The sequence below is a fragment of the Triticum dicoccoides genome, chromosome 6B (assembly GCF_002162155.2).
Source record: "Triticum dicoccoides isolate Atlit2015 ecotype Zavitan chromosome 6B, WEW_v2.0, whole genome shotgun sequence".
NCBI lineage: Eukaryota > Viridiplantae > Streptophyta > Magnoliopsida > Poales > Poaceae > Triticum > Triticum dicoccoides.
In genome coordinates, this window is record NC_041391.1 from 723,940,868 (window position 1) to 723,953,663 (window position 12,796).

Below are 12,796 nucleotides of genomic sequence, written 5' to 3' on the forward strand. Positions count from 1 at the left end.
TTACTTCTGATTCGAAGCAATAAGCTTGGCAATGAACTCGTTCAAAACAAAGGGATAGGTTTTTAATATATGTTGCCAACCATCAGACTCCATTAGTGTTTGCAAACACGAGGGAGACTGGGCTTGGATAAACTTGAAACACGAGGGAGACTGCTCCTTCAATCTGGAGCAGTGGTGCTGATCGGCTAGAACTAGTGTAGACACCACCGAGCTCACATGTATGTTCTCAGACAACTGCATTTCACAAATGAACTTGAGTCGTTCAAGATCATATCGGTCTGCCGCTACCAACAAATCTTGCAGCCATTGCAGCCCCATCTCATCAACTTCTGTTTCGTCGTCCTCATGCCATCCATCTCCATCCCAGGGAACGAGTCTGTGTAGATGAAGCTGAGCAAAGCCATGAACACTTCTGCTTTCATGTCTTTGATATGTATGATAGTGGACGTATCCTTCATGGGGCCAAAGAGTTGTGCCATGAAGACTTTAGACCTGGCTGCAAGCACACACCGGTGTGCAGCAAACGTCTCACCACTGACCTCGAATGTCACATCAGCACCAACCTTGGTTTGAAGGAGATGGTTAAAATGATGGCAAATGTCAGGCAGGCGCACCCCGTTTCCATGGCCAGCGGCATCATCATCCTCGATGTTGCAGACCATGATGTCACATCGGATGGTGAAACAATCAGCCTCCAGATTCATTGATCGTTCAACGGCGTCTTTTCTCTCAAACCTGGCGTAGCCCCAAGAAGAACCCTTGGAGGGGAAGCTGCATGTTTCAGCTTGACCAACGTAAAGAGGATTTTGCATCTCAACCTGGTCGATGAAACTGAAGGTGAACTTGGCTTTCACAGGCGTCTTGCCGTCATCGTTGTCATCAAGAACAACATCGAGGGAAACGAAGTCGGCGCAATCCGAGTTCTTGCCGTTAGGGAAGCACTTGATGAGCCAACAATGGCCTCCTACCCCGAACTCGCGGGAGGTGACGCTCTGGCCAGTGGGTCTCGACTTCTTGGTACGTGAGTAGTTTTCCACCACAAGCAGGTGGTACCCGCAGTCGGAGCTGGTGTTGATGAAGGCCACGGTGGAGTCGCACAGCTCGCCGTCCTCCACCACAGAAACGCCGGCGAACGACGACATGATAAAACCTACCTACCCGCGAGTCCATCAGAAATCTATCTACTCAGTCACCATTGATTGATAACAAGATACAGAGTTGAGATCGATCGATGAGCTGGGGGGCAAACCTGGTCACGTACGTCAGAGTCGTCGGAGACAGTCTGCACCGCCGGCTGGTCCTTCTTTATTTCACGTTTCTCAGGAAGCCTATGTAGTAGTAAGATAGATGGCCGGTCCACTACGTACATCATGTCCTAGACGGACAGTAACTTTCAAGTCCCAACAAGATTCCTAACACGTGTTAGTACAACTCCTAAACGGATCAAGAAAAAAAGTACAACTCATAACACGAAGTCCTAATTAGGCACGGCAAGCTGCCAAATCGTACAAATTAAACTCTGATGCTAATTAAGATTATATAACTGAATTTTCCACCTTCGGAATTATATAACTCACTACTGAAATTTCCGTATATGCCGGGTGCCAGGCTCTTCGCCGAGAGCCAAATCACGGACACTCGGCAAAGTAAATGACCGAGAGCAACACTCGGCAAACCTGACTTCACGAGAACTAGCTAACCTCGCCGAGAAGGGCTCACTGCGAACGAGCACCGCACGGCAAACGACGCAAACGCCGAGAGCACCACACGGCAAAGAGAAGCCACGTGCATGCCCGTTCACAACTGACGGCACCGTCACTTTCTGTTACCTATACAGAGAGCCTTTTTTTTGCGGGGGCTATACAGAGAGCCTTGATGTTACGCTCGATCAAAACACGTCACAGAAACATTCCTAGCTGACATGTGGTCCCATTGGTCACATTTTGCAGTAAAACTTTTAAATTATGGCAAAAACCGGCTGAAGGCTCAGAGTTATCAGCCACCTTGATAACCTTCCGATGGAGCACATCTTAGCCGTTCCTTTCGTGTCCCATGGATCGCACTTCCCCTCAATGCCATCTAACCCTCACGCAGCACAGGCACCACCTGTAGCTCCCACTGTCCCGCTCCAAGCACAGTGTTAAGCGTTGTATTATGCGGTGTTGTATAAACCGTATGTAGCGTGCGTGTTATGTATATCCAAAGGGTAGGATCGGTAGGGCTGTTGAGATTGCCTAGCTAGTTTCTTGTAGATCAATGCACAGTCCTAACCACCTACCTACCTCTTGTAATCTTTCTTCTATATAACACGTACGCGTCCCTGCTTAGTTGCATATGCTTTAGCCTCAATCTTCATATGGTATACAGAGCCAAACCCTTCCAACGCATCTAGGTCATGTCATCCTCCTCCTCCCCCGTCACCATGGCCTCCCACTCCCTCGCATCCCTTGGTCACACGATCACAGAGAAACTGACTAGGGAAAACTTCCTAGTATGGAAGGCGCAAGTCCTGCCGCACATCAAAGCCGCAGGCATGATGGGCTACCTTGATGGATCACGCAAGGAGCCAGCCGCCGTTCTTCTCACCGAGAGGGACCTCACCGACGGGAAGAAGGAAACCGTCTCCACGCCAAACGCCGAGCACGCCGTCTGGGAGACGCATGATCAATAGGTGCATACGTTCTTGATCGCATCTCTGTCTCGTGATGTTCTCATGCAAGTTTCGAACCATACTACTTCTGCTGGCATCTGGCAAGCCCTGGTGCAAAGCTTTTCATCGCAATCTAGGGCACGAACTCTCCAGCTTCGGTCTGCCCTAGGTAACACTCGCAAGGGGGACATGTCGGCAGCAGCCTACTTCACCAACATGAAGGGCATTGCTGACGAACTCGCAGCTGCCGGGAAGTCCCTTGGAGAAGATGATCTTGTCGATTAGATTCTTCAGGGCCTGGTGCACGAACCGGACTACAATGGTTTTGTTTCAGCAATCTCCACGGGCACCGCCACGAACCAACCGATCAGGCTCACGGAGCTCTTCTCGTTGCTCCTGGCGGCTGAAGGCCGCATCCTGCTCAGCAGGCAGCGTTCTCCCTGAATCACTCCGCCAATCTTGCGTCGCGCGGCGGCGGCCGTGGCGGCAACTACAGCCGTGGAGGCGGCAGTAGTGGCGGCGGAGGTGGCGTGGCGGCTACAACAACAACTCCGGGCCACCACGCTACAACGACAACTCCGGTGGTGGCTCCTCTGGTGGCGCGCCGCGCAACCAGGGTGGTGACCGCGGTGACCACGAACGCTGTCAGATCTGCAAGGAGGAGGGCCATGGGGCGTGGCGCTGCAGAAAGCGCTATGACAAGGGCTACAACAACAACGTCTGCAACCCTGCTGGTGGTGGTGGTCGCAGCAACAACGGCGGCGGCGGTGGTGGCAGTGGCGGTCAACCTCGCGCTGCCAATGCAGCTCACTCCTATGGCCTGGATACCAACTGGTATCTCGACACTGGCGCTACAGATCACATCACCGGCGAGTTAGAGAAACTGTCCGTCCGTGATCGTTACACTGGCAATGAATAGATTCACACCGCTAGCGGTCAAGGTATGGATATTGCACATATTGGCCATTCAGTCTTGTCCACTCCCTCTGGCTCGTTGAACTTAAACAATATCCTCCATGTCCCTAGTGCCGAACAGAGTCTCCTTTCTGCTTATTAGCTTATGAAAGATAATAATGTGTTTATTGAACTTCACCCTGAAACTTTTCTTGTCAAGGATCAGGCTACCCGGAGAACCATTCTTCAAAACAAGAGTAAATGGCGTTTGTTCCTAGTCGGCAAGGTGCTCCTCAACGTCAAGTGCTTGCAGCATCGACACCATCCACATCTCGGTGGCACAAGCGTCTAGGGCATCCTTCCCTTCCGGTAGTCCAGAAAATTCTTAGAGACTTTCATCTTCCTGTGTCAAATAAACAAGACCATCTTTTGGTTTGCGATGCATGTCAGATGGCCAAGAGCCATCAGCTACCTTATTCCCGTTCGAACAGTGAGTCCAGAGCTCCTTTAGAGCTTATTTATTCAGATGTTTGGGGTCCTGGACCCGTCTCTGTAGGCAGGCAAAAGTACTATGTCAGTTTTATTGATGATTTCAGCAAGTTTAGTTGGATCTATTTGCTCAAAAATAAATCTGATGTGTTTGAGAAATTTCACTCCTTTCAAGCTCATGTTGAACGCCTTTTCAATCGTAAAATTCTAGCTATGCAAACAGACTGAGGATACCAAAAGCTCAACCCGTGTTTTGAGCGCATATGTATTACTCACCATGTCTCTTGCCTTCATGCCCATCAACAGAACGGAGTTGCAGAAAGAAAACATAGACACATCATGGAAGTTGGTCTCTCCCTTTTAGCCCATGCATTCATGCCACTTAAGTTTTGGGACGAAGCGTTCCTCACAGCTATCTACCTTATCAATCGTGTTCCTAGTCGTGTCATTAAAAATCAAACTCCTCTAGAACGTCTCTTTGGAACCAAACCAGACTATACATTCCTTCGCATTTTTGGGTGTGCTGTGTGGCCCAACCTACGTCCTTTCAACAAGCACAAGCTCAAGTTTCGCTCTAAGCAGTGTGCCTTTTTGGGTTATAGTAGTCTTCACAAGGGGTACAAATGCCTTGATATCTCTTCCGGGCGTGTCTACATCTCCCGCGACGTTGTTTTCAACGAACAAGTCTTTCCCTTCGCCAAACTTCATTTCAATGCCGGTGCGCAACTCCGGAAAGAACTTGTCCTTTTACCTCCTCAACTTTTTCCACCTAATTATCTCCAAGGAGTGGACACTGCTGCCGGCCCTATATCTGTATCTAATACTCTTGATGATTATTCTGCTTACAGTGTACAGGCAACAGGTCACTAAATTAGTGAAGAAACAACATAAAATAACCCTGATTTTATGCAGCCAGGATCGCCTGCCGTAGAGGATCCAGACGCAACTCCCGGAGTAGATTTGGGCGGGAGTATCTCCTCTGGATCGCCTCCTGACGCAACCGTAGCGCAATCTGCTCCGGGATCCGCCCCGTCAGATGCAATAGGCGGGTGGCCAGGCGGGCCCTCTGGCGCGCTGTCCCCCGGTCGCCCGTCATCCGCAGTCGGCTCGGGCGGGCCCGCTCCACGTGCGTCTGGACCAGGCGGTCCAGCTCCACGCGCCTCCGGTCGGCCAGGCGGGCCCTCTCCTCGTTGTGCGGCCCCATGTGGCGGCTCGGGCGTTGCCTCGGATGCTTCCCCGCGGCTGCGCTCTCCAGCGACCAGCCCGGATCTGCCATCTGGCAGTTCGCCACGGGACGCCGCGCTGCATCACGCTGACCCGTCCCAGGGATCTGCCTCGGGATCGGCTGTGGTCGGCTCGGGATTTTCTGCGGATACTGCTGACTCTGCAAATTCTGCTTCACAAAACCGGCTGCAAATTTGCACTGATCAACCTGTGCCGCCTCCTCCTGCGCGCTCACAAACCAGGTCACAAAGTGGTAATGTCAAACCTAAAGTGTATAAGGATGGATGTGTTCGTTGGGGCTCCTTTTGTGCTGCAGGTGAACCAACAACTATACGTGAAGCACTTGGTGATCCAAGGTGGAAAAAGGCCATGGATGAGGAATACTTTGCACTCATGGATAACAAAACCTGGCATTTGGTTCCACCAGTCAGGGGTAGCAATGTCATTGACTGCAAATGGGTGTATAAAATAAAGCGGAGATCTGATGGCACCATTGACAAGTACATGGCTCGTTTGGTTGCCAAAGGTTTCAAGCAAAGGTATGGACTTGACTACGAGGACACTTTTAGTCCAGTAGTAAAAGCTGCCACCATCCGGTTAATTCTCTCCGTTGCAGTCTCTAGAAACTGGTGCATTCGACAACTAGATGTTAAGAACGCGTTTTTGCATCGTGTTCTCAAAGAGGACGTTTTTATGAGGCAACCTCCTGGGTATGAAAGTTCAAGCTCACCACATTATGTTTGCAAGCTTGACAAAGCTCTATATGGTTTGAAACAGGCACCCCGAGCTTGGTACTCTCGGTTGTATTCCAAGTTGCAGTCTCTTGGTTTTGTTGCATCCAAAGGAGATACCTCATTGTTCTTCTATCGTCGACATGGCATTATTATCTTCATGCTTATTTATGTTGATGATATTGTTGTTACTAGCTCCTCTCCTTCAGCAGTTGAGGCTCTTCTTAAGGACTTACGCATGGACTTTGCACTCAAAGATCTAGGGTCTCTGCATTTTTTTCTTGGCATTGAAGTTAAACCGGTTGCAAGTGGTATTTTGTTGTCACAAGGAAAATATGTCCAAGAAATTCTTCAGCGCATTGGGATGAAAGGTTGCAAACCTTCATCTACACCTCTGGCTCTCTCTGAGAAGTTATCACTCCATGATGGAGAACCTCTTACATCAGATGACTCCACTCGGTACAGGAGTGTGGTGGGAGCACTGCAATATCTTACCTTGACTCGGCATGATATCTCCTATGTAGTTAATAAGGTCTGTCAGTTTTTGCATGCTCCTACCTCTGTTGATTGGACTGCAGTAAAAAGGATCCTCAGATATCTTCAAGGGACGCCAGGCCTTGGCCTCAAACTTTGCAAATCTGATTCCATGCTTGTTAGTGCTTTTTCTGATGCTGATTGGGCAGGCTGTCCTGATGATAGACGCTCCACGGGTGGATTTGCAGTTTTTCTTGGAAGCAACTTAGTGTCCTGGAGTGCTCGCAAGCAAACTACTGTTTCCAGGTCCAGCACAGAGGCTGAGTATAAAGCCTTAGCTAATGCCACTGCAGAGGTAATTTGGGTGCAGAATATGTTGACAGAGTTGGGTCTTCATCATCCTCGAGCTGCATCACTTTGGTGTGACAATCTTGGTGCCACCTATTTGACCGCTAATCCTGTTTTTCATGCTCGAACAAAGTATATAGAGATTGACTATCACTTTATTCCCGAACGGTAGCAAATAAACTACTCAATGTTTGGTTTGTGCCTAGGGGTGATCAGGTTGCAGATGGGTTTACTATAAGCCCCTTTCTTTGAGGCAGCTAGAAGCTTTTCGACACAATCTTAACTTAGATAAGTTATGATTGAGGGGTAGTGTTAAGCGTTGTATTATGCGGTGTTGTATAAACCGTATGTAGCGTGCGTGTTGTGTATTTCCGAAGGATGGGTCTATATAACACGTACGCGTCCCTGCTTAGTTGCATACGCTTTAGTCTCAATCTTCACACACAGCAACAGTGGCCTCGACACCGTCTGAGCTACGATGCAGCGGCCGCAGGAGCTACGATGTAGCGGACGACGTCGACGCTGCCGAAGCTACGATGGAGCGGTCACCGGAGCTGCTACGCAGCGGTCATCGATGGCGCCAGAGAGCTACGATGTAGCAGTCCTCGACGCCACCGGAGTTGCACTGCAGCGGCCGCGACACCACCGGAGCTGCTATGCAGCGGTCGTCGATGATGTCGGAGCTGCTATGCAGCAGCCGTAGACATCATTGGAGCTGCTATGTAGCGGCCGTCGGAGTTGCGACCCAGCGGTCATCGACACCGCGGAGGTGCGATGCAGCGGCCGCGACACTGCCGGAGCTGCTATGCAGCGGTCGTCGATGCCGCCAGAGCTGCGATGCAGCGGCTGCCGACGTCGTTGGAGCTGCTATGCAGTAGCCGCGGGCTTTGATGCCGGCTGTTGTGGACGAGTTGCATCACAGCAAGAGCAGCCATGACGACGTTGCATCGCAACAAGAGCAGCGCCGGCTAGGTGCATCGCACCACGGCGGCCATGGGCGAGTTGCTGCGTCGCAGCACGACGGCCGTGCGATAGCGCCACATCCCATCGCCGGCAGCAACGACAAGCAGCCGCCTCGGCGCCTCCTCCCACGTGTTGTGTCGCCCCCGCTGGGTTGCAGCACTACGACGGTGGCGCTCGGGGCTTTTGCACCCACCGTTTGCGGCGGGGATGTAGCAGGTGGTGGGCGCCTTCGAGCGGGAGGAGCAGAGATGGGGAGGGGAAAAAGATGAGCAGCGAAGATGTACGGAGGACAAGGGACGCCAAGAGATAAGGCTATAGCAAGCAGTGCGGGAGGTTTAACTTTGGCTATTTTCAGCCGGTGGAAACACAGGGTTTTCCTTCAATTATTTGCTAAATATTTTAAAAGAATAATATGACGATGTCTTTGCCAAGAGCCAGCCTCGGCAATGCTCAGTATACGACTGTTGACTAAACCATTTGGAACTGACCAATGGGCCCGGGTGTCTTTGCCGAGAGCCAGCCTCGGCAATACTCAGTATACGATTGTCGACTAAACCCTTCGGAACTGACCAGTGGGCCTGGTGTCCCACATGGTAGTTGAACTTTTATCGAGTGTCACAGCCCTAGGAAAAGATTGGCACAACTGTAGTAGTAAAGTGCTCAACTGACTCCTTTTTCGAGAGTGCCCTCGAAAAAGAATGGCACCGCCGGTTGGCCATTCTTTATTTCACATTTGTCACCAAGCCTATATAATACTTCCTCCGTCCCAAAATTTGGTCTTAGATTTGTGTAGATATGAATGTATCTAATAATAAAATGTAACTAGATCCGACTCCAGTATATCAGTCTGACACTAGTCAGCATGCATCTAGACTCTTCAGTTTGCACGCTCGGGTCCTGTATTCCAAGATCCGACTGATCATCACGAAATATCTAGAGAACAAGAAGTTAATTTGCTTGAAATTAGTTGCAAAACATCACCTCACCCGGATGAAGAGCCAACCAACAGCATGCATGGCACGGTGCAAGTACCTCACTCATCACAAGCAGTAATTCGTGAAAGGGATAATAGCCACGCGCGTGTCATGACGAGGTCCACCTGGTTAATAGACATAGTCAAAGGCTCAAGGTGCCACATTGCCAGGTGCCTGGCCTCAAATCTATCCCCAGATTTTCATCACGAAAATTGACAGCAATCAATCATCTGCCCTTCAACATACACCAGAATGACATCATAAATTTGGGTACAGGGCGCAAGAATTGACACCATGGCTGTTCACGGTAACCAGGAATCCTGATGACCTTTGTCTTTGTCTTCCAAGTTCCCCTGAATCCTGGTTGATAAATTGCAGATTCAAGAACATGGACACTATTTGTCTTGAGATAAACACTAGAAAAGGGTTTTACATGACAGCAAAGGCACAAAGCAACGATATGTGAGACAACTAATGCACACAGAAATATATGAGGATTAAACACCTAGCTAAGGAACTTGTGTTGTGATGCGATGTTGATGCTCATTGCTGAATGCTCATTTCCACAGAGACAATTTGGCCATAAGTTGGAGTTTTCTGGTTCAGCATACAGACACATTACATCAAGACAGAACAGCAACACGCACAGACTACAGCGAATCCCATAAATGCCTAAGAGCACAACTACAAGTTCAAGGAACATGCATAGTTGCGTACCGTATAAAGAGTCTTACTTCCCCCGGTTTGAAGCAATCTTAACAAAGAGCTCCTTCAAACCCGAGGGATAGGTGGCATAGACATGATCCCAGCCATTAGTTGCCATTACTTTTTGCAAGCACGAGGGAGACTGGACTTGGATAAACTTGGCAGTGTTTTTTTTTTTGAAAAGGGGGACTCCCCGGCCTCTGCATCAGAACGATGCATACGGCCACCTTTATAAATGAGCAAATAACTTCAACAAAATCTTAAAGTCTGAAACCAAAGAAAAGGCAAGCTCACAATGAGCCATAATGCCCAAAACACATAAGCCAAAAGGCCACAACCGGCTGGCATCAAAAAGACAGGACAACTAATTGCATATCCTATTAGATGACCGCCATCCAAACCGGTTGAAGATATCCCGTGCTACCGTCTCCCACCGGATAGATCCAGTAACCAAACGCTCCCTGGCCTCCGTCGGAGTGAGTAACGACCACATACGGATCAACGCAGTGGCTCGGAATATAACCTGCAAAAAATGAATATTTGTTGTTTTGTTAAAAATCAAATCATTTCTGCAGTTCCAAATTGCCCACAATAAAGCACATACTCCTACGCGAATGTGTCTAGCTATTTCAGAATCTATCCCAATAAGCCACGCTCCAAATAACGTGTTGACAAAATTCGGAGGAGTAATGTTAAAGGCAATGTGCACCGTGTGCCACAAAACTTTGGCCAACGGGCAATCGAGAAAAAAGTGTTTGATTGATTCATCCCGATCACAAAAACTACACCTAGTAGATCCTATCCAGTTGCGCTTTACCAAGTTATCCTTTGTTAATATGACTTGTTTATGTACAAACCACATAAACACTTTAATTTTCAAAAGAACTTTGACTTTCCAAACATACTCGGAACTAGGAATGGCGCTAGAATTGATAACATTGAGATACATCGATTTAACTGTGAACTCTCCAGACCTAGTGAGCTTCCAGCGTAACTAATCGGGTTGTTGAGATAGCTGAACCTCCATCAGTCTACTCACTAAATGAAGCCACGATTCCCAAAGGTTGCCAGTAAGCGTTCTTCTAAACTGAATATTAAGGGGGATGGACTGAAGTATCGTTACAACATAAGCATACGTCGTTGAACAATACTGTACAAGGAAGGATACTGAAGCGCCAGCGGCGTCTCTCCAAGCCAGGTATCCTCCCAGAAACGCGTGGTACTGCCATTACCGATAAAGAACTTTGTCCTATTGAAAAAGGCTGATTTGACTTTCATGAGCCCCTTCCAAAACGGCGAATCCGTCGGTCTCACTGTCACCTAGGACAATGTTTTGGACTGCAGATACTTACTACGAAGGATCTGCGCCCACGTGACATCAGTCTCAAGTGATAACTTGTACAACCACTTGCTGAGAAGACATCTGTTCTTGACTTCAAGATTCTCAATGCCAAGACCCCCTTGGTATTTTGGTCAACAAATGATGTCTCATTTGGCAAGTCGGTACTTTCTTTTTAGTTCATCGCTCTGCCAAAAGAAACGGGGTCGATAGAAGTCCAGTTTTTTCCTAACACCAACTGGGACTTCAAAGAAAGACAAGAGAAACATCGGCATACTCGTGAGCACCGAATTAATAAGAATTAATCGGCCTCCATATGACATGAGTTTGCCCTTCTAGCAACTCAGTTTCTTCTCAAACCGATCCTCGATACACTATCATTATTTGTTTGTCAGCTTACGATGGTGAATGGTTATACCTAAGTACGTGAAAGGTAAAGTCCCCAATTCGCATCCAAACAATTGCCTATAAGCCTCTTGTTCCTCATTGGCTCTACCAAAACAGAATAATTCGCTTTTATGAAAATTAATCTTCAATCGGTCAATTGTTCAAATAAGCACTAGTAGAAAAAGGGTCAAATGTGAAGCACATTAGTGCCGGTTTGAATTTGAGCCGGCACTAATGTGTCCACTAGTGCTGGTTCCAATGGCTAGGCGGGCGGACATCATTAGTACCGGTTCGTGGGCAACAATTAGTACCGGATTATGCCACGAACCGGTACTAATGAGGCTGTGTCAGGCTGTGGGCCCCACGAACACCTTTAGTACCGGTTCGTGGCATGAACCGGTACTAGAGTTTCTTATTAAGCTGATTTTTAGTCCCACCTCGCGAAGAGAGAGGTAGTAGGAGCGGTTTATAAGCCGTGAGTGCAGAGACAATGAAGGAGACGTGCAATGCTCACCTGCAGGTTGCTTAGCTTCAAGCCTTTCGAAATAGAATAGATTGTACCGAGCTATGTGCAGAGTAGTGTACACTATTCGGAAAGGCTTGAAGCTAATTAACGAGCATTGCGCCTTTTTATTTTTTTAATAACTTATTAGAACTCCGGACTTCTTGTGTTACGGCAAAAACTGGATGCACTTCGTGTACAAACTAGACAATCTCTTTCGAAGTATCAGAGCCGGTTTCGGACGAAAACTCATCTGTTACACCGACACTTCATTTTTTAAATTTATTACAACTCCAGACTTTTTTGCATTCAGTATGCACCATTCTAATCCACGTCATCAATTTTCAACCCTTTCTGATATCATTTGCTCCCCTAGCACGAACCGGTACTAAAGAGGTTGTGGCAGGGCTATTTTTAGTCCCACCTCGCTCCCCTAGCAAGATTTTGACCACCTTAAATATGGTACTTCCCAAACTATCACAAGCATTTGGTCTTCATTGAACTCTACGTGTAGGATCTGTGGCTGCAATAGGAGTCTTCGCCGGTTCTTAAATCGGTGGTAGATTACTATTGACAATTTAGATTCTATACAAAAAGATCATTGATGATCAATGTATTTTTTATATACTTCTCTGTAGCAGTAGTGCGTCTTGGCTGAAAAGCGGTACTGATCAATGTATTTTTCAGTGTTCAGATGCACAATTTAAATATGTTACTTCTCAAACTATCACAAGCATTTGGTCTTCCAACACATTCTGACATCATTTGCTGTTTTTCAGTCAACGATTTGTTTAGATCAGAGCTAAATGACCATGAAAATGAAAATCACTACAAAACAAACTCTAAAAATGTTGAAGGTATCATCATTTCACCCGCATAGCATGTGTGAAAGAGTAGAGAGGGTCACGGCAAAAAAGAAAAAAACTATATAAAAAAATTACTCAAAAATAAATAGAAGAAAATAAATAATGCAAAAAAGAAAAAATATTATATAAAGCAAAAATATTCACAAAGAAACTAAATACAGCAAAAGAAACTACTCAAAAATAAATAGAAGAAAAAAATAAAGCAGAAAAGAAAAACTATATAAAAAAATTATTCAAAAATAAATAGAAG

General features: G+C 47.5%; 2 pseudogenes; both read right to left on the reverse strand.

The window, feature by feature from the left end:
* LOC119321964 lies at positions 1–1,142 on the reverse strand (annotated as a pseudogene).
* Positions 1,143–9,477: 8,335 nt separating this feature from the next.
* The window catches only part of LOC119321965, a 9,378-nt pseudogene continuing 6,059 nt past the window's right edge, over positions 9,478–12,796 (reverse strand).